The 22461-nt window shown below is 33.1% G+C and overlaps 2 long non-coding RNA genes across 2 annotated transcripts; one reads left to right on the top strand and one right to left on the bottom strand.

Annotated features, from left to right (window-relative positions):
• Positions 1-428: 428 nt before the first annotated feature.
• Positions 429-1348, bottom strand: LOC109093142. Its single transcript, XR_006159656.1, has 3 exons — positions 924-1348; positions 778-823; positions 429-489 (listed from the first exon to the last, which is right to left on the bottom strand). It is a non-coding gene; the product is annotated as an uncharacterized LOC109093142 (long non-coding RNA).
• Positions 1349-1431: 83 nt separating this feature from the next.
• LOC122144323 lies at positions 1432-3905 on the top strand. The gene is made up of 4 exons (XR_006159655.1): positions 1432-1610; positions 1721-1774; positions 2054-2145; positions 3344-3905. It is a non-coding gene; the product is annotated as an uncharacterized LOC122144323 (long non-coding RNA).
• The last annotated feature ends 18556 nt before the right edge of the window (positions 3906-22461 follow it).

Here is a 22461-nt window from a genome sequence, read left to right as displayed (position 1 = left end):
GAGATGTTGTCCGACAGGAGGTCTGCTCCAACTCTGCTGAACGGCCATCATTATAGAAGAATCTAGAAACATAATATGCCATTTATCACAGAGCCAACAATATTTAGTATACAGGTAGGTTTATTTTAAAGGAAGCAAACTAGGGCAGAAGTGAAATGCAGAAAATAAAATATTATATATATATATATATATATATATATATATATATATATATATATATATATATATATAAAAAACACACACACACAAACCAGTTTCTTAAAATAACAGTATTAACATTAATGTTTTAGGTTTGTGTCACTCAGGTTTTGATGTCAAAACGTTCCTAAAATAACTGTAATAGATATAAGAACATATGTTGTGAGAAAATGCATATGAATGAGCTTTATTTGGTAATTTTTTTTTTATACTTTTATTTAAGGTTTTATATTCAGAAACATTTACATTTTGAAGCTTCTCTTCTGTTGTAGAGAGATTATATTATCACTCCTGAAACCACAGAACATTTTTTTTATCAATATTTGTTTACCATGAAAGATAAAAACACGTTTGAACAGTTAGATTCAGTTAATTCGCGCTCCTTGTAAGTGACATCACCGATTAACAGTACAGCGCATATTTTAGGCTAAATAAGTTAGACAACTTTCAATAAACCACTGACAAACTGACAGCAAACCCTTTACAAAGCTATCAAAACATCTTATCTACACATAAAGATGTGATTAAAATCCCAAACTCTCATTAAAAAGAGCTCAAGCTAAAGAGTAAACTGCTTACCTTGTCTGAAAACAGTTGAGATGCTAACGGACTCTTTCACAGTTTTCTGTTAAGTAAATATTCAACAGAAACGTGACCGTTACATGTAAGAAAGTGTCTGGAACAGTTGAATGTGATATTTGTGTAGTTTTAGGTATTAAACTCACCTGAAAGAAGTGAAAACAGCTGCGAGAGAGAAGTTCGTCAGTTGGTGTTGTCGCCCCGTTTCCATGGCAACTCCCTCCGCTCCAGCGTTTGAATGAGACTCCAGTATTCAGCGCTCACGCCCATTAAAACATGTCAAAGTCACGCAGCATTTGCATAAATAAACCTCTAGAATTAGAACACTACATAAACAACTTAAAATCACATTAAATCTTTATTAAATCACGAATTTGAATCTTATTTTGTAGTTCTACGACAAATGCATAGGTGCAAAATGGATAGTGGGACAAAATGGCATTTTTAATATTTTAATATTTTGTACCACTCTGCCTTTTTATTTAATTTTAAACCATGATTGCAGTATTTTTTTTAGACTAAACTTAAATAACAATCCTAATTATTTTTTGAGTCATACAAAACAGCATTAAAATAGATAATAAATTTAAAAGGATCTACTGGAGTTTTTTTGATTAATAAACACTAAGCACAAGAGGCTTGCTTTTAATGATTCTTTGAACAGTTACAACATGTTAGTGCAACTTACCAAATGTAGAGAATGCAAGCCAACCGCTGAATACTGGACTCTCATTCAAACGCTGGAGCGGAGGGAGTTGCCATGGAAACGGGGCAACAACACCAACTGCAAACCGTAAATCTCCATTTCTCGCTGCTGTTTTCACTGCTTTCAGGTAAGTTTAATACCTAAAATCACACAAATAATCACATATATGTATATCACATGCAACTCTTCCATGTTTCTTACATGTAACTGACACATTTCTGTTGAATATTTACTTAGAAAACTTCGAAAGAGTCCGTTATCATCGCAAGTGTTTTTTTTTTTTTAGGTGAGGTAAGCTAACTCTATAGCTTGAGCTCTTTTTAATGAGAGTTTGGGCTTTTAATCACATCTTTATGTATAGATGAGAAGTTTTGATAGCTTTGTAAAGGGTTTGCTGTCAGTTTGTCCACGGTATATTGAAAGTTGTCTAGCTTATTAAATATGCGCTGTACTGTTAATCGGTGACGTCACTTACAAGGAGCGCAAATTAACTGAATCTAACGTTAGTTCAAACGTATTTTTATCTTTCATGGTAAACAAATATTGATCAAATTTCTTCTGTGGTTTCAGGAATGAGAATATAATCTCTCTACAACAGAAGAGAAGCTCCAAAATGTCAAAGTATCTGAAGGGAGCTGCTGACAGAAATGTAGGAAACACAGGTGAGCTAAGAAAGCCCTTTAAATACGTGAATATGCTTTTTTTCCACAACATATTTTCTTATATCACCATGCATCTGTTACATTACAGTTATTTAGGAAGGTTTTGACATCCAAACCTGAGTGACACCAACCTAAAAACATTAGTTACTTCTGTTATTTTAAGAAACTGGTTTGTGTGTGTTTTTAAGTTATATATATATAATTTTATTTTCTGCATTTCACTTCTGCTGTAGCTTGCTTCCTTTAAAATACACATGCCTATATACTTATTACTGTTGGCTCTGTGATAAATGGCATGTTATTTTTTCTATGTAAGTCTCCTGCTCACTTCATTTATTTGATTAAAAATACAGTAAAAACAGAAATATTGTAAAATATTACAGTTTAAAATACATAAGAAATCATTGTCACGTGATCCTTCAGAAATCATTCAAATATGCTGATTTGCAGCTCAAGAGACATTTCTGATTATTACCCATGTTGAAAACAGTTTTTGCTGAGAGAAATTAATACATTTGTGTTAAAAAAAGAGAAAAATTAATACTTTTATTAATCAAGGGTACATTACATTTATTAGAAGTAACAGTGAAGACATTTATGATGTTGGAAAAGATTTCTATTTACTAAATTGTTTAATAAATGTAATAAATGCTGTTCATTGTTCTTTCTATTCATTAATGAATCCTGGAAAAAGGTATCACCATTTCCACAAGAAAATTTAAAAAGCAAAAACTGTTTTCAGCTGTTTTAAGAAAAAGAAATGTAAAATTATTTAAAAAAAAAAATCAGCATATTAAAATGATACAATTTAAAATACCTCAGAAATAAGTGTCACAGTCCTTCAGAAATCATTGTAATATGCTGATTTGCAGCTCAAGGAACATTTCTGATTATTACCAATGTTGAAAACAGTTTTTGCTGCTTAACATTTTTATGGAAACAATACCATTCAAACATTTTGGTAAGAAAAGAGAGAAATTGATACATTTGTGGTAAAAAAAAAAAGAAGAGAGAAATTAATACTTCATTACATTTATTAGAAGTAACAGTGAAGCCATTTATAATGTTGGAAAAGATTTCTGTTTACTAAATTGTTTAATAAATTTAATAAATGCTGTTCATTGTTTCTTTCTATCTTTCTATTCATCAATGAATCTTTCAATGAAAGTGACTTTTTTTGTTTTTTTTTTTGTTACAGGATCCTATGTATCCAGCCTCAACCATTCATCAAAAGGACTGTGAAAGCGGGAATTCTTTGAACAACCAGTGGCAGTTTCCACAGGATGAAAAAGGGCATATTAGTGGATGATGGGGGTACTGACATTAACCTGCTGTATTTACTGTATTACACATTTTTGTCAGTTTTTCATTTCAAGTACTGGATGGCATGCTGTCCTAACACTAACTAGTCAGAGCTCAGGTACCACCCAAAATGCTGCCATTACAAGTCAGAAAAAGAGAAATATATATAGTCAGGTTATCATCGACTCAGACTTGACAGTGATGATTGATCATGAAACCGATGATTGCAGTGACTTTAAAAAATGATGAATTATTGCTGTCAAGTCTGAGTACTCTAGTACTTGTGCACATCCCTATTTAACACATATACAGAGTATTGAGGTATGATGTATATACTGCATTGATGTATAAATTCAATAAACATTTTAATCATACATCTTGTCAAGTTATGTTACTTCTGGATTTTTTTTTTTTTTTTTTTTATGAACAAACCTATTAAAGAAAATTTATAGTATGATTAATGTAAGGATATTGATCTGGAAGAAATGGGGCAATAAAGAGTGCATATGAAAGAAGATTCTAACTAATTAAAATAAATGTTATTTGCAATAAAGAAAGTGATTTTGATGTGTTAGGTGTTTTATACTCATGAAGTTATGTTAGAGCTTCTAGACAGAATAATCTTAGTTTAGTGATTCAGAGAACAGTAACATTATGTTAGAGCAACTAACCAAATGAAGAGAATACAAGCCCACATACACTCTTAAAAAAAAAAAAAGGCGCCATGAAAACCCAAAAAGGGGGTTTCGTGGTGATGCCATAGAGGAACCACTTTTGGTTCCCTGAATAACTATTTTGTGAAAGGTTCTTTAAAGAACCGGTGTTTTTCTTGGTGCCATAAAACACCTATTCTAGTACTTCAAAGAACCACTGATGAATAGGTTCTTTATGGCCCCATTTCTTCCAGATTAATATCCTTACATTTATCATACTATAAATTTTCTTCAATAGGATTGTTCATAAAGTAATAAAAAAAGAAAGAAAATCCAAAAGTTACAAGACGTGACAAGATGTATGATGTTTATTGCATTTACAGTATACATCAATGCAGTATACATCATACCTCAATACCGTGTATATGTGTTTATAGGGATGTACACAAGCACTAGAGAACTCAGACTTGACAGCAATGATTGATAATTTTTTTAAGCCACTGCAATTATTAGTTTCATGATCAATCATCACTGTCAATTCTTTTTTTATAATTTTATTTTTTTTATTAAATAAAGGTTTATTCTGTTACAAAACATAAAACATAAGACAAATTATATATACAACCAATTCAATACAAACAAAGGAGGTAACCGAAAAGGTGTAGGCTGAAGCCAAGACTTGTTTCGCCTACCCTATTTACAAAACAAAACCAAAATCTACCCATCAGAAATTAGGCATAAACAGTATACATGTATAAGCATCTATATACATACAGTATATACAATTTTTTCTAACCATTTTTTTTTTATTATTTATCCCTATATTTGTCAAAAATTAGGAATTTTTTTTTTACACGTTTATTTACAGTTTAATTTTTATTTTTATTTTATTTTTTTACAAAACACAAAAACAGAAAAAATAAAAATAAAAAATACCTCTCTCCACAAAGCAAAATATTAAATATTAATTAATCTTAAGGTTAAAGGTAATAAGTATTGATTTTAGTTTTACATCTGGTCATGTCAAGTTGGGTCAGAATGTTCAGAAAAGGAGCCCAAATCAGTTCAAAGTCATTTAGTTTTCCTCGAATAGAATGTAGAATTTTTTTCTGGTGTGCAGTACGACAGGAGTTCATTAGCCCAATGTTTTTGGCTGGGGGGGTGACATTCTTCCAATCTTTCAGGATACAATTTTTGTCAGCCGGTGCTGCTAATAACACAAAATGATTCATATTTGAGTTCACCTTCAGTAAGGTTACATCCCCCAGTAACCAAATCCTAGGGTCGGCGTCCAGAACCTGTCCACAAACCCAAGAGGTTACTGCGATGATATGAGTCCAGTATGGATTCAAACAAGTACAACTCCATAGCATGTGCACAAGAGTTCCGACAGAGATGGTGAATCTTTGACATTGATCAGATATGTCATTTCCTAATTTACTTAACCTATATGGCGTAAAATATGTTCTATGGAAGATATTGAATTGAATTTGTCTGTGTTTAGAGGACACCAATTTTGTTTGTGCCAATTCCAATAATCTGTTCCAATTCTCCTCTGTGTAAGTACGCTGTCAATTTTGAGTACGTAATGATAACTTGACTTTATATATTTCTCTTTTTCTGTTTGGTTATGGCAGCATTTTTAGGTGGTACCTGAGCTCTGACTAGTTAGTGTTAGAACAGCATGCAATCCAGACAAAATCAAAACCACCTGTACTTGAAATGAAAACTGACAAAAATGTGTGATACAGTGGATACAGCAGGTTAATGTCAGTACCCCCATCATCCAGTAGTATGCCCTTTTTCACCCTGTGGAAACTGCCACCGTCCTGAATAATGCAGAAAGACATATTTTAACATGTTTTATGCTCATGAAGTTGTTAGAGCTTCTAACACAAGAAGCTCAGATAAGTGCTTCTGGGAACAGTGACATTGTGTTAATGCAACTAAACAAATGACAAGAATGCAAGCCCTTCATATGCTGAAAACCTTTCTCTGTAAGAGAATGTTGGTTCATGCAGTGTTGAGACTAAAGCTTGCCCACATGAAAGATGTTCCTAACAAATGAAAGGAAATGTTATTTGCAATGCAGGAAGACATATTCTAATGTGGTAAGAGATTTATGCTCATGAAGTTGTTAGAGCATCTGCGCACAAGAATCTTAGTTTAGTGATTCAGAGAAAAGTGACATAATGTTAGTGCTACTAAACAAAATGAAGAGAACGCAAGCCCTCATATGCTGAAAACCTATCATTGCAATGCAGAAAGGGGTTTTATGCTCATAATGTTATGTTAGAGCTTCTTAGAACAAGAATCTTAGTTTATTGATTCAGGGAACAGTAACATTATGTTAGAGCAAGTAATGAAATGAAGAGAATGCAAGTCCACGTATGTTGAAAACATTATATCTGTATAAGTGAAAACTGGTTTGTACAATGCTTAGACTAAAGCATGCCCACAAGAAAGATGCTTCTAACATATGAAGGTAATTGCTATTTGGAATGCAGAAAGACAGATTTTAATGTGTTAATAGTTTTATATTCATGAAAGGTTAGAGCCTCTGAGCACAAAGAAGGTTTGATAAGTGCTTCTGAGAACAGTAACATTGTGTTAGTGCAACTAAAATGCAAGTCCTCATACGCTGAAACCTTCATTCTCTGTAAGAGAAAGTTGGTTTTTGCAATGTTAAGACTGAAGCTTGCCCACTTGAATGAGGTTTCTAACAAGTGAAAGGAAATGTTATTTGGAATGCAGAAAGACATATTTTAACATGTTTTATGCACTTTGAGCTTAGATAAGTGATTCTGTGAACAGTACCACTGTTTTAGTGCAACTAAACAAATGACAAGCTTGCAAGCCCTCATTATGATGAAAACCTTTCTCGTTGTAAGTGAATGTTAGTTAATGCAGTGTTAAGACTAACGCTTGCCCACATGAAGGATATTTCTAACAAGTGAAAGGAAATGTTATTTGCAATGCAGGAAGACATATTTTAATGTGTTAGGAGCTTTATACTCATGAAGTTGTTTGAGCTTCTGTACCGAGAAAGATGGTTTATGCAATGTTAAGACTAAACCGTGTTCACGTGAAAGATGTTTCTAACAAATGTAAATGTATGATATTTGCAATGCAAAAAGACTGATTTTAATGTGTTTGGAGTTTTATGCTCATAATCTTATGTTAAAGCTTCTAAGCACAAGAAGGTTAGATAAGTGCTTCTGAGAACAGTAACATTGTGTTATTGCAAGTAAACAAATGAAGAGAATGCAAGCCCTTATATGCTGAAAACCTTCTTTCTCTGTGAGAGAAAGTTGGTTTATGCAATGTTAAGACTGAAGCTTGCCCACTTGAATGAGGTTTCTAACAAGTGAAAGGAAATGTTATTTGCAATGCAGAAAGACATATTTTAAAATGTTTAATGGACATTAAGCTTAGATAAGTGATTTTGTGAACAGTAATACTGTTTTAGTGCAACTAAAGAAATGACAAAGATTGCAAGCCATCATTATGCTGAAAAACATTTTCTCGTTGTAAGTGAATGTTAGTTAATGCAGTGTTAAGACTAAAGCTTGCCCACATGAAGGATTTTTTCTAACAAGTGAAAAGAAATGTTATTTGCAATGCAGGTAGACACATTTTAATGTGTTAGGAGTTTTATGCTCATAATGTTATGTTAGAGCTTCTTAGAATCTTAGTTTAATGATTCAGGGAACAGTAACATTATGTCAGAGTAAGTAAACAAATGAAGAGAATGCAAGTCCACGTATGCTGACAACATTATTTCTGCGTAAGTGAAATCTGGTTTGTGCAATGTTAAGACTAAAGCTTGCCCACATTAAAGATGTATAACAAAGAATGCAATCCCTCATATGCTCAAAACCTTCTTTCTCTGTAAGAGAAAGTTGGTTTATGCAATTTTAAGACTAAAGCTTGCCCACTTGAAATATGTTTATATGTTTTTTAAATATGTGATTTTTTGATTTTTGAAATGCAGAGATTTTTTTTTGTTAGGAGTGTTGCTTCTGAGAACAGTAACATTGTGTTAGTGCAACTAAACAACTGAAGAGAATGCAAGTCCTCATATGCTGAAACTTTCATTCTCTGTAAGAGAAAGTTGGTTTATGCAATGTTAACACTAAAGCTGGCCCACATGAAACATGTTTCTAACATGAAATGAAATGTTATTTGCAATGCTTAAAGACAGGTTTTAATGTGTTAGTAGTTTTGTATTCATGAAGTTAGGATAGAGCCTCTGAGCACAAGAAGGATAGATAAGTGCTTCTGAGAACAGTAAAATTAAGTTAGTGCAACTAAAGAAATGAGAAGAATTCAAGCCATCATATGCTGTAAAACCTTTCTCTTGTAAGAGAATGTTGGTTCATGCAGTATTAAGACTAAAGCGTGTCCACATGAAACATGCTTCTAACCAATGAAAAGTAATTATATTTGCAATACAGAAAGATTGATTTTAATGTGTTAGGAGTTATAATCTCATGAAGTTAGGTTAGAGCCTCTAAGCACAAGAAGCCTCGTTTAGTGCTTATTTGAACAGCAACACTGTGTTAGTGCAATTAAACAAATAAAAAGAATGCAATCACTCATATGCTGAAAACCTTCTTTCTCTTTTAGAGAGAGTTGGTTTATGCAATGTTAAGACTAAAGCTTTCCCACATTAAATATGTATCTAACATGAAATGAAATGTTACTTGCAATGCAGAAAGATAGATTTTAATGTGTTAGGAGTTTTATACTGTTGATGTTATGTTATAGCTTCTAAACACAGGGATCTTAGTTTATTGAATTAGAGATCTGTAACATTATGTTAGTGCAACTAATCAAATGAAGAGAATGAAAGTCCACATATGTTGAAAATCTTTTCTCTCTGTGAGAGAAAGTTGGTTCATGCAATGTTAAGACTAAAGCTTGTCCAGATGAAAGCTCGTCTTAAAAATGATAGGAAATGTTATTTGCAATGCAGGAAGACATATTTTAATGTGTTAGGAGCTTTATACTCATGAAGTTGTTTGAGCTTCTGTAAGAGAAAGATGGTTTATGCAATGTTAAGACTAAACCGTGTTCACGTGAAAGATGTTTCTAACAAATGTAAATGTATGATATTTGCAATGCAAAAAGACTGATTTTAATGTGTTTGGAGTTTTATGCTCATAATCTTATGTTAAAGCTTCTAAGCACAAGAAGGTTAGATAAGTGCTTCTGAGAACAGTAACATTGTGTTATTGCAAGTAAACAAATGAATAGAATGCAAGCCCTTATATGCTGAAAACCTTCTTTCTCTGTGAGAGAAAGTTGGTTTATGCAATGTTAAGACTGAAGCTTGCCCACTTGAATGAGGTTTCTAACAAGTGAAAGGAAATGTTATTTGCAATGCAGAAAGACGTATTTTAAAATGTTTAATGGACATTAAGCTTAGATAAGTGATTTTGTGAACAGTAATACTGTTTTAGTGCAACTAAAGAAATGACAAGATTGCAAGCCATCATTATGCTGAAAACCTTTCTCTTGTAAGTGAATGTTAGTTCATGCAGTGTTAAGACTAAAGCTTGCCCACATGAAGGATGTTTCTAACAAGTGAAAAGAAATGTTATTTGCAATGCAGGTAGACACATTTTAATGTGTTAGGAGTTTTATGCTCATAATGTTATGTTAGAGCTTCTTAGAATCTTAGTTTAATGATTCAGGGAACAGTAACATTATGTTAGAGCAAGTAATCCAATGAAGAGAATGCAAGTCCACGTATGCTGAAAACATTATTTCTGCGTAAGTGAAATCTGGTTTGTGCAATGCTAGACTAAAGCATGCCCACAAGAAAGCTGCTTCTAACATATGAGGAAATTGCTATTTGGAATGCAGAAAGACAGATTTTTTAATGTGTTAGTAGTTTTATATTCATGAAGTTAAGAAAGAGCCTCTGAGCACAAAGAAGGATAGATAAGTGCTTCTGAAAACAGTAACATTGTGTTAGTGCAACTAAACAAATGAAGAGAATGCAAGCTCTTATATGCTTAAAACCTTCTTTCTCTGTAAGAGAAAGTTGGTTTATGCAATGTTAAGAGACTAAAGCTTGCCCACTTGAAAAAATGTTATTTCTAAAAAATTAAAATATATGATAGCTTAGATTTGCCATGCAGTAAACTGTTTTCTGTTCTCGGTAAGATTTTATGCATTTTGTAGACTAAAGTTGAAATGTAAATATATGATATTTGCCATGCAGAAAGATTTTATTGTGTTAGGAGTGTTGCTTCTGAGAACAGTAACATTGTGTTAGTGCAACTAAACAACTGAAGAGAATGCAAGTCCTCATATGCTGAAACCTTCATTCTCTGTAAGAGGAAGTTGGTGTATGCAATGCTAACACTAAAGCTGGCCCACATGAAACATGTTTCTAACATGAAATTAAATGTTATTTGCAATGCTTAAAGACAGGTTTTAATGTGTTAGTAGTTTTGTATTCATGAAGTTAGGATAGAGCCTCTGAGCACAAGAAGGATAGATAAGTGCTTCTGAGAACAGTAAAATTAAGTTAGTGCAACTAAAGAAATGAGAAGAATTCAAGCCATCATATGCTGAAAACCTTTCTCTTGTAAGAGAATGTTGGTTCATGCAGTATTAAGACTAAAGCGTGTCCACATGAAACATGCTTCTAACCAATGAAAAGTAATTATATTTGCAATACAGAAAGATTGATTTTAATGTGTTAGGAGTTATAATCTCATGAAGTTAGGTTAGAGCCTCTAAGCACAAGAAGCCTAGTTTAGTGCTTATTTGAACAGCAACACTGTGTTAGTGCAATTAAACAAATAAAAAGAATGCAATCACTCATATGCTGAAAACCTTCTTTCTCTGTTAGAGAGAGTTGGTTTATGCAATGTTAAGACTAAAGCTTTCCCATATTAAATATGTATCTACCGTTAAATGAAGTTGGTTTAATGAAATGTTAAGACTAAAACTTGTACCATTAGGAGTTTTATACTGTTGATGTTATGTTAGAGCTTCTAAACACAGGAATCTTAGTTTATTGAATTAGAGAGCTGTAACATTATGTTAGTGCATCTAATCAAATGAAGAGAATGAAAGTCCACATATGTTGAAAATCTTTTCTCTCTGTGAGAGAATGTTGGTTCATGCAATGTTAAGACTAAAGCTTGTCCAGATGAAAGCTTGTCTTAAAAATGATAGGAAATGTTATTTGCCATGCAGGAAGACATATTTTAATGTGTTAGGAGCTTTATACTCATGAAGTTGGTTTGAGCTTCTGTAAGAGAAAGATGGTTTATGCAATGTTAAGACTAAACCGTGTTCACGTGAAAGATGTTTCTAACAAATGTAAATGTATGATATTTGCAATGCAAAAAGACTGATTTTAAATGTGTTTGGAGTTTTATGCTCATAATCTTATGTTAAAGCTTCTAAGCACAAGAAGGTTAGATAAGTGCTTCTGAGAACAGTAACATTGTGTTATTGCAAGTAAACAAATGAAGAGAATGCAAGCCCTTATATGCTGAAAACCTTCTTTCTCTGTGAGAGAAATGTTGGTTTATGCAATCTTAAGACTGAAGCTTGCCCACTTGAATGAGGTTTCTAACAAGTGAAAGGAAATGTTATTTGCAATGCAGAAAGACATATTTTAAAATGTTTAATGGACATTAAGCTTAGATAAGTGATAGTTTGTGAACAGTAATACTGTTTTAGTGCAACTAAAGAAATGACAAGATTGCAAGCCATCATTATGCTGAAAACCTCTTTCTCTTGTAAGTGAATGTTAGTTCATGCAGTGTTAAGACTAACGCTTGCCCACATGAAGGATATTTCTAACAAGTGAAAGGAAATGTTATTTGCAATGCAGGAAGACATATTTTAATGTGTTAGGAGCTTTATGCTCATAATGTTATTTTAGAGCTTCTTAGAATCTTAGTTTAATGATTCAGGGAACAGTAACATTATGTTAGAGCAAGTAATCCAATGAAGAGAATGCAAGTCCACGTATGCTGAAAACATTATTTCTGCGTACAAAAGTGTTTGTGCAATGGTTTGACTAAAGCATGCCCAATGAAAGACTATGAGTGTAAAGCTATGCCCACATGCAGAAAGATTTTATTGTGTTAGTAGTTTTATATTTATGAAGTTATAACAGCACAATGAGGTGAGAACAGTAACATTGTGTTATAGCAACTAAACAAATGAAGAGAATGCAAGCTCTTATTTTCTGAAAACCTTTTTCTCTGTAAGAGAAAGTTGGAATGCAATGTTAAGGCACTAAGCTTGTCCAGATGAAAGCTTCTTAAAACAGTGAAAGAAATGAAATGTTTTTGCAAATGAAGAAAAAACAGTTTATAATGTGTTAGGCGATTTTATTTCATGAAGTTAAGAAAGAGCCTCTTTAGCACAGAGAAGCTCAGATAAGTGCTTCTGGGAACAGTGACATTGTGTTAATGCAACTAAACAACTGAAGAGAATGCAAGTCCTCAAATGCTGAAAACCTTCATTCTCTGTAAGAGAAAGTTGGTTCATGCAGTGTTAAGACTGAAGCTTGCCCACTGAAACATGTTTCTAACAAATGAAAGGAAATGTTATTTTGCAATGCAGAAAAGCTTGCCCATTTTAATGTGTTTAACAAGTTTTGTATTCATGAAGTTTGATAGAGCCTCTGAGCACAAGAAGATTTTAGTGTTAGTTGCTTCTGAGAACAGTAACATTGTGTTAGTGCAACTAAACAAATGAGAAGAATGCAAGCCCTCATATGCTGAAACTTTCCTTTCTCTGTAAGAGAAAGTTGGTTCATGCAATGTTAAGACTAAAGCTTGCCCACATGAAGGATGTTCTAACATGAAAGGAAATGTTATTTGCAATGCAGAAAGACAGTTTTTAATGTGTTAGGCGTTTTTTATACTCATGAAGTTAGTTTAGAGCCTCTGAGCACATGAAGATTAGTTGAGTTGTTCTGTGAACAGTAACACTATGTTTATGCAACTAAACAAATGAAGAGAATGCAAGCCCACACAAGCTGAAAACCTTCTTTGTCTGTTACACAAAGTAGGTTTAATGCAATGTTAAGACTATAGCTTGCCCACTTGAAAGATGTATCTACCATATTAAATCGGATTATTTTTTGAATGCATGAAAGATGTTTCTATGTGTTAGGAGCTTTCTGCTCATGATGTTATGTTAGAGCTTCTAAGCACAAGAAGCTTAGCTTAGTGCGTCTTAGAATGTTAACATTATGTTAGTGCAACTAAGCAAATGAAGAAAATTCAAGCCCACATATGCTGAAAACCTTATCTTTTCTCTCTGTGAGAGAATGTTGGTTCATGCAATGTTAAGACTAAAGCTTGTCCAGATGAAAGCTTGTCTTAAAAATGATAGGAAATGTTATTTGCCATGCAGAAAGACAGTTTTTAATGTGTTAGGCGTTTTATATTCATGAAGATAGGTTAGAGCCTCTGAGCACAAAAAGCTTAGATCACTTCTGAGAACAGTAAACATGTGTTAGTGCAACTAAACAAAATGAAGAGAATGCAAGACCACATATGCTGAAAATCTTCTTTCTCTGTAAGAGAAAGATGGTTTATGCAATGTTAAGACTAAAGCTTGCCCACATCAAATATGCTTCTAACACATGACGGAAATGTTATTTGCAATGCAGAAAGACAGGTTTTAATGTGTTAGTAGTTTTTTATTCATGAAGTTAGGTTAGAGCCTCTGAGCACAAGAAGGTTTGATAAGTGCTTCTGAGAACAGTAACATTGTGTTAGTGCAACTAACTGATCACCTGAAGAGAATGCAAGTCCTTATATGCTGAAAACCTTCTTTCTCTGTGAGAGAAAGTTGGTTCATGCAATGTTAAGACTAAAGCTTGTCCAGATGAAAGCTTGTCTTAAAAATGATAGGAAATGTTATCTGCTATGCAGAAAGACAGTTTTTAATGTGTTAGGCGTTTTATATTCATGAAGTTAGGATAGAGCCTCTGAGCACAGAGAAGGATAGAATTAGTGCTTCTGAGAACAGTAAATTGAGTTAGTGCAACTAAACAAATAAAAAGAATGCAATCCCTCATATGCTCAAAACCTTCTTTCTCTGTAAGAGACATGTTGGTTAATGGAATGTTAAGGCTGTAGATTTTCTTTTTGTGTTATAATGAGTTGTTTTGAATATATCTTATATTTGCAATGCAGAAATACTGATTTTAATGTGTTAGGAGTGTTTATAATCATAATGTTATATTAGAGCTTCTTAGAATCTTAGTTTAGTGATTCAGGGAACAGTAACATTATGTTAGAGCAAGTAATCAAATGAAGAGAATGCAAGTCCACGTATGCTGAAAACATTAGTTCTGCGTAAGTGAAAACTGGTTTGTGCAATGCTAGACTAAAGCATGCCCAAAAGAAAGCTGCTTCTAACATATGAGTGTAATTGCTATTTGGAATGCAGAAAGACAGATGTTAATGTGTTAGTAGTTTTATATTTATGAAGTTAAGAAAGAGCCTCTGAGCACAAAGAAGGTTAGATAAGTGCTTATGAGAACAGTAACATTGTTTTATAGCAACTAAACAAATTAAGAGAATGCAAGCTCCTTATTTGCTGAAAACCTTCTTTCTCTGTGAGAGAAAGTTGGTTCATGCAATGTTAAGACTAAAGCTTGTCCAGATGAAAGCTGTGTCTAAAAAATGAAAGGAAATGTTTTTTGCCATGCAGAAAAAACAGTTTTTAATGTGTTAGGCGTTTTATATTCATGAAGTTAGGATAGAGCCTCTGAGCACAGAGAAGGATAGATAAGTGCTTCTGAGAACAGTAACATTGTGTTAGTGGATATAGACTATTGGAAAAATATTCAAGTCCTCATATGCTGAAAACCTTCATTCTCTGTAAGAGAAAGTTGGTTTATGCAATGTTAAGACTAAAGCTGGCCCACATGAAACATGTTTCTGACTCATGAAAGGAAATGTTATTTGCAATGCAGAAAGACATTTTTAATGTGTTAGAATTTTAATTCATTGAAGCTTAGAGCCTAAGTGATTGCTTTTAAGAAAGAGCCTCTGAGCACAATGAAGGATCGATAAGTGCTTATTGCAAGCCCTCATTATGCTGAAATCCTTTCTCTTGTAAGTGAATGTTGGTTCATGCAATGTTAAGACTAAAGCTTGTCCAGATGAAAGCTTGTCTTAAAAATGAAAGGAAATGTTATTTGCAATGCAGAAAAACAGTTTTTTAATGTGTTAGGCATTTATATTCATGAAGATATGATAGAGCCTCTGAGCACAGAGAAGGATAGAATTAGTGCTTCTGAGAACAGTAAAATTGAGTTAGTGCAACCTTAAGAAATAAAAAGAATGCAATTCCTCATATGCTGAAAACCTTCTTTCTCTGTAAGAGACAGTTGGTTTATGCAATGTTAAGACTAAAGCTTGTTCACTTGAAAGATGCTTCTAAAAATTTAAATATATGATATTTGCAATGCAGAAATACTGATTTTAATGTGTTAGGAGTTTTATAATCATAATGATATGTAAGAGCGTCTTAGAATCTTTGTTTAGTGATTCAGGGAACAGTAACATTATGTTAGAGCAAGTAATCAAATGAAGAGAATGCAAGTCCACGTATGCTGAAAACATTAGTTCTGCGTAAGTGAAAACTGGTTTGTGCAATGCTAGACTAAAGCATGCACAAAAGAAAGCTGCTTCTAACATATGAGTGTAATTGCTATTTGGAATGCAGAAAGACAGATTTTATTGTGTTAGTAGTTTTATATTTATGAAGTTAAGAAAGAGCCTCTGAGCACAATGAAGGATCGATAAGTGCTTATGAGAACAGTAACATTGTTTTATAGCAACTAAACAAATGTAGAGAATGCAAGCTCTTATTTGCTGAAAACCTTCTTTCTCTGTGAGAGAAAGTTGGTTCATGCAATGTTAAGGCTAAAGCTTGTCCAGATGAAAGCTTGTCTTAAAAATGAAAGGAAATGTTTTTTGCCATGCAGAAAAACAGTTTATAATGTGTTAGGCGATTTATGTTCATGAAGTTAAGAAAGAGCCTCTGAGCACAGAGAAGGATAGATAAGTGCTTCTGAGACAGTAATATTGTGTTAGTACAACTAAACAACTGAAAAAAATGCTAGTCCTCATATGCTGAAAACCTTCATTCTCTGTAAGAGAAAGTTGGTGTATGCAATGTTAAGACTGAAGCTTGCCCACTTGAATGTGGTTTCTAACAAGTTGAAAGGAAATGTTATTTTCAATGCAGAAAGACATATTTTAACATGTTTTATGAACATTAAGCTTAGATAAGTGATTCTTTGAACAGTACCACTGTTTTAGTGCAACTAAACAAATGACAAGATTGCAAGCCCTCATTATGCTGAAACTCTTTCTCTTGTAAGTGAATGTTGGTTCTTGAAGTGTTGACACTAAAGCTTGCCCACATGAAGGATGTTTCTAACAAGTGAAAGGAAATGTTATTTGCAATGCAGGAAGACATATTTTAATGTGTTAGGAGCTTTATACTCATGAAGTTGTTTTGAGCTTCTGAGTACAAGAATCTTAGTTTAGTGATTCAGAGAACACTAACATAATGTTAGTGCAACTTACCAAATGAAGAGTATGTAAGCCCTCATATGCTGAAAACCTTCTTTCTCTGTAAGAGAAAGCTGGTTCATGCAATTTTAAGACTAAAGCGTGTTCACGTGAAAGATGTTTCTAACAAATGTAAATGTATGATATTTGCAATGCAAAAAGACTGATTTTAATGTGTTTGGAGTTTTTATGCTCATAATCTTATGTTAAAGCTTCTACGCACAAGAAGGTTAGATAAGTGCTTCTGAGAACAGTAACATTGTGTTATAGCAACTAAACAAATGAAGAGAATGCAAGCTCTTATTTGCTGAAAACCTTCTTTCTCTGTGAGAGAAAGTTGGTTCATGCAATGTTAAGACTAAAGCTTGTCTAGATTAACGCTTGTCTTAAAAATGATAGGAAATGTTATTTGCCATGCAGAAAAACAGTTTATAATGTGTTAGGCGATTTATATTCATGAAGTTAGGATAGAGCCTCTGAGCACAAAAAGCTTAGATCACTTCTGAGAACAGTAACACTGACTTAGTGAACTAAACAAAATGAAGAGAATGTAAGACCTCATATGCTGACAACATTCTTTTTCAGTAAGAGAAAGTTGGTTTATGCAATGCTTAGACTAAAGCATGCCCACAAGAAATATGCTTCTAACACATGACGGTAATTGCTCTTTGGAATGCAGAAAGACAGATTTTAATGTGTTAGTAGTTTTTTATTCATGAAGTTAGGTTAGAGCCTCTGAGCACAAGAAGGTTTGATAAGTGCTTCTGAGAACAGTAACATTGTGTTAGTGCAACTGATCACCTGAAGAGAATGCAAGTCCTCATATGCTGAAAACCTTCATTCTCTGTGAGAGAAAGTTGGTTCATGCAATGTTAAGGCTAAAGCTTGTCCAGATGAAAGCTTGTCTTAAAAATGATAGGAAATGTTATTTGCCTTGCAGAAAAACAGTTTTTAATGTGTTAGGCGATTTATATTTATGAAGATATGATAGAGCCTCTGAGCACAGAGAAGGATAGAATTAGTGCTTCTGAGAACAGTAAAATTGAGTTAGTGCAACCTTAAGAAATAAAAAAGAATGCAATTCCTCATATGCTGAAAACCTTCTTTCTCTGTAAGAGACAGTTGGTTTTTGCAATGTTAAGACTGAAGCTTGCCCACTTGAAAGATATTTCTAAAAATTTAAATATATGATATTTGCAATGCAGAAAGACTGATTTTAATGTGTTAGGAGTTTTATGCTCATAATGATATGTAAGAGCGTCTTAGAATCTTTGTTTAGTGATTCAGGGAACAGTAACATTATGTTAGAGCAAGTAATCAAATGAAGAGAATGCAAGTCCACGTATGCTGAAAACATTAGTTCTGCGTAAGTGAAAACTGGTTTGTGCAATGCTAGACTAAAGCATGCACAAAAGAAAGCTGCTTCTAACATATGAGTGTAATTGCTATTTGGAATGCAGAAAGACAGATTTTATTGTGTTAGTAGTTTTATATTTATGAACTTAAGAAAGAGCCTCTGAGCACAAAGAAGGATAGATAAGTGCTTATGAGAACAGTATCATTGTGTTATAGCAACTAAACAAATGTAGAGAATGCAAGCTCTTATTTGCTGAAAACCTTCTTTCCCTGTGAGAGAAAGTTGGTTCATGCAATGTTAAGGCTAAAGCTTGTCCAGATGAAAGCTTGTCTTAAAAATGAAAGGAAATGTTTTTTGCCATGCAGAAAAACAGTTTATAATGTGTTAGGCGATTTATATTCATGAAGATATGATAGAGCCTCTGAGCACAGAGAAGGATAGATAAGTGCTTCTGAGAACAGTAACATTGTGTTAGTGCAACTAAACAACTGAATAAAATGCAAGTCCTCATATGCTAAAAACCTTCATTCTCTGTAAGAGAAAGTTGGTGTATGCAATGTTAAGACTGAAGCTTGCCCACTTGAATGAGGTTTCTAACAAGTGAAATTAAATGTTATTTGCAATGCAGAAAGACATATTTTAACATGTTTTATGCACATTAAGCTTAGATAAGTGATTCTGTGAACAGTACCACTGTTTTAGTGCAACTAAACAAATGACAAGATTGCAAGCCCTCATTATGCTGAAATCCTTTCTCTTGTAAGTGAATGTTGGTTCATGCAATGTTAAGACTAAAGCTTGTCCAGATGAAAGCTTGTCTTAAAAATGATAGGAAATGTTATTTGCCTTGCAGGAAAAACAGTTTTTAATGTGTTAGGCGATTTATATTTATGAAGATATGATAGAGCCTCTGAGCACAGAGAAGGATAGAATTAGTGCTTCTGAGAACAGTAAAATTGAGTTAGTGCAACCTTAAGAAATAAAAAGAATGCAATTCCTCATATGCTGAAAACCTTCTTTCTCTGTAAGAGACAGTTGGTTTAAGCAATGTTAAGACTGAAGCTTGCCCACTTGAAAGATATTTCTAAAAATTTAAATATATGATATTTGCAATGCAGAAAGACTGATTTTAATGTGTTAGGAGTTTTATGCTCATAATGTTATGTAAGAGAGTCTTAGAATCTTTGTTTAGTGATTCAGGGAACAGTAACGTTATGTTAGAGCAAGTAATCAAATGAAGAGAATGCAAGTCCACGTATGCTGAAAACATTAGTTCTGCGTAAGTGAAAACTGGTTTGTGCAATGCTAGACTAAAGCATGCCCAAAAGAAAGCTGCTTCTAACATATGAGTGTAATTGCTATTTGGAATGCAGAAAGACAGATTTTATTGTGTTAGTAGTTTTATATTTATGAAGTTAAGAAAGAGCCTCTGAGCACAAAGAAGGTTAGATAAGTGCTTATGAGAACAGTAACATTGTTTTATAGCAACTAATTAAATGAAGAGAATGCAAGCTCTTATTTGCTGAAAACCTTCTTTCTCTGTGAGAGAAAGTTGGTTCATGCAATGTTAAGACTAAAGCTTGCCAGATGAAAGCTTGTCTTAAAAATGATAGGAAATGTTTTTTGCCATGCAGAAAAACAGTTTATAATGTGTTAGGCGATTTATATTCATGAAGTTAAGAAAGAGCCTCTGAGCACAGAGAAGGATAGATAAGTGCTTCTGAGAACAGTAACATTGTGTTAGTGCAACTAAACAACTGAACAATATTCAAGTCCTCATATGCTGAAAACCTTCATTCTCTGTAAGAGAAAGTTGGTTTATGCAATGTTAAGACTGAAGCTTGCCCACTTGAATGTGGTTTCTAACAAGTGAAAGGAAATGTTATTTTCAATGCAGAAAGACATATTTTAACATGTTTTATGAACATTAAGCTTAGATAAGTGATTCTTTGAACAGTACCACTGTTTTAGTGCAACTAAACAAATGACAAGATTGCAAGCCCTCATTATGCTGAAATCCTTTCTCTTGTAAGTGAATGAATGTTGGTTCATGCAGTGTTAAGACTAAAGCTTGCCCACATGAAGGATGTTTCTAACAAGTGAAAGGAAATGTTATTTGCAATGCAGGAAGACATATTTTAATGTGTTAGGAGCTTTATACTCATGAAGTTGTTTTGAGCTTCTGAGTGCAAGAATCTTAGTTTAGTGATTCAGAGAACACTAACATAATGTTAGTGCAACTTACCAAATGAAGAGTATGTAAGCCCTCATATGCTGAAAACCTTCTTTCTCTGTAAGAGAAAGCTGGTTCATGCAATTTTAAGACTAAAGCGTGTTCACGTGAAAAATGTTTCTAACAAATGTAAATGTATGATATTTGCAATGCAAAAAGACTGATTTTAATGTGTTTGGAGTTTTATGCTCATAATCTTATGTTAAAGCTTCTACGCACAAGAAGGTTAGATAAGTGCTTCTGAGAACAGTAACATTGTGTTATAGCAACTAAACAAATGAAGAGAATGCAAGCTCTTATTTGCTGAAAACCTTCTTTCTCTGTGAGAGAAAGTTGGTTCATGCAATGTTAAGACTAAAGCTTGTCTAGATGAACGCTTGTCTTAAAAATGATAGGAAATGTTATTTGCCATGCAGAAAGACAGTTTTTAATGTGTTAGGCGTTTTATAATCATGAAGTTAGGATAGAGCCTCTGAGCACAGAGAAGGCTGCAAGTTTAGAGTGCTTTATGCAAGTGACATGTTTTATGTACATTAAGCTTAGACAAGTGATTCTCTGATCAGTACCACTGTTTTAGTGCAACTAAACAAATGACAAGATTGCAAGCCCTCATTATGCTGAAAACCTTTCTCTTGTAAGTGAATGTTGGTTCATGCAGTGTTAAGACTAAAGCTTGCCCACATGAAGGATGTTTCTAACAAGTGAAAGGAAATGTTATTTGCAATGCAGAACTAATGAATTTAATGTGTTAGGAGTTGTATGCTAATAATGTTATGTTAGAGCTTCTAAGCACAAGAATCTTAGTTTAGTGATTCAGATTAGTGATTTTAATGTGTTAGGATATTTATACTCATGAAGTTGTTAGAGCCTCTAAACACTAAGCACAAGAAGCTTAGTTTAGTGATTCAGAGAACAGTAACATTATATTACAGCAACTAACCAAATGAAGAGAATGCAAGCCCACATTATGCTGAAAACATTCTTTCTCTGCAAGAGAAACTTGTTTTGTGCAATGTTAAGACTAAAGCATGCCCACATGAAAGATTTTTATGAACAAATGTAAGGAAATGTTATTTGCAATGTAGAAAGACATATTTTAATATGTAAGGAGTTTTAATATCAAGAAGTTTTGTTAGAGCTTCTAAGTACAAGAAGCCTAGTTTAGTGATTCAGAGAACACTAACATTATGTTAGTGCAACTAACCAAATGAAGAGAATGAAAGTCCTCATATGCTGAAAACCTTCATTCTCTGTAAGAGATAGTTGGTTCATGCAATGTTAAGACTAAAGCTTGTCCACATGAAAGATGTTTCTAACAAATTAAAGGAAATGTTATTTGCAATGCAGAAAGACTGATTTTAATGTGTTAGGAGTTATAATCTCATGAAATAAGGTTAGAGCCTCTAAGCACAAGAAGCCTAGTTTAGTATTTCTGTGAACAGTAACACTATGTTAGTGCAACTAAACAAATGAAGAGAATGCAAGCCCTCATATGCTTAAAACCTTCTTTCTCTTTAAGAGAGAGTTGGTTTATGTAATGTTAAGACTAAAGCTGACCCACATGAAAGATGCATGAAATTAAATGTTATATGCAATGCCAGGGGCGTAGCCATCTTTTCAGAAGTGAGGGGGACAGAAATTACACATATTTCACACACACAAACACAGAAATAAAACATTACAATATAACATTTCTGTAATCTATATAGCCTACCAGTCAACAGTTTTTGAACAGTAAGATTTTTAATGTTTTTAAAGAAGTCTCTAAAGAAGAGTCTTTTTAAAGAAGTCTCTACCAAGCCTGCATTTATTTGATCCAAAGTACAGCAAAACAGTAAAACTGTGAAATATTTTTACTATTTAAAATAACTGTTTTCCATTTGAATATATTTTAAAATGTAATTTATTCCTGTGAACAAAGGTGAATTTTCAGCATCATTACTTCAGTCTTCAGTGACACATCCTTCAGAAATCATTCAAATATACTGATTTGCTGATTATCAATATTTAAAACAGATGAGAACATTTTTTTCAGTATTCTTTGATGAATAGAAGGATCCAAAGATCAGCATTTATGTGAAATAAAAAGCTTTTGCAACATTATACACTATATCATTCAAAAGCTTAGTCAGTATAATTTTTATTTTTTGGAAAATAAATTATAGAAATGAATACTTTTATTTGGCA

Source organism: Cyprinus carpio, unplaced genomic scaffold (assembly GCF_018340385.1).
Source record: "Cyprinus carpio isolate SPL01 unplaced genomic scaffold, ASM1834038v1 S000006643, whole genome shotgun sequence".
Taxonomy (NCBI): Eukaryota; Metazoa; Chordata; class Actinopteri; order Cypriniformes; family Cyprinidae; genus Cyprinus; species Cyprinus carpio.
This window is presented reverse-complemented; position numbering and strand designations above follow the sequence as displayed.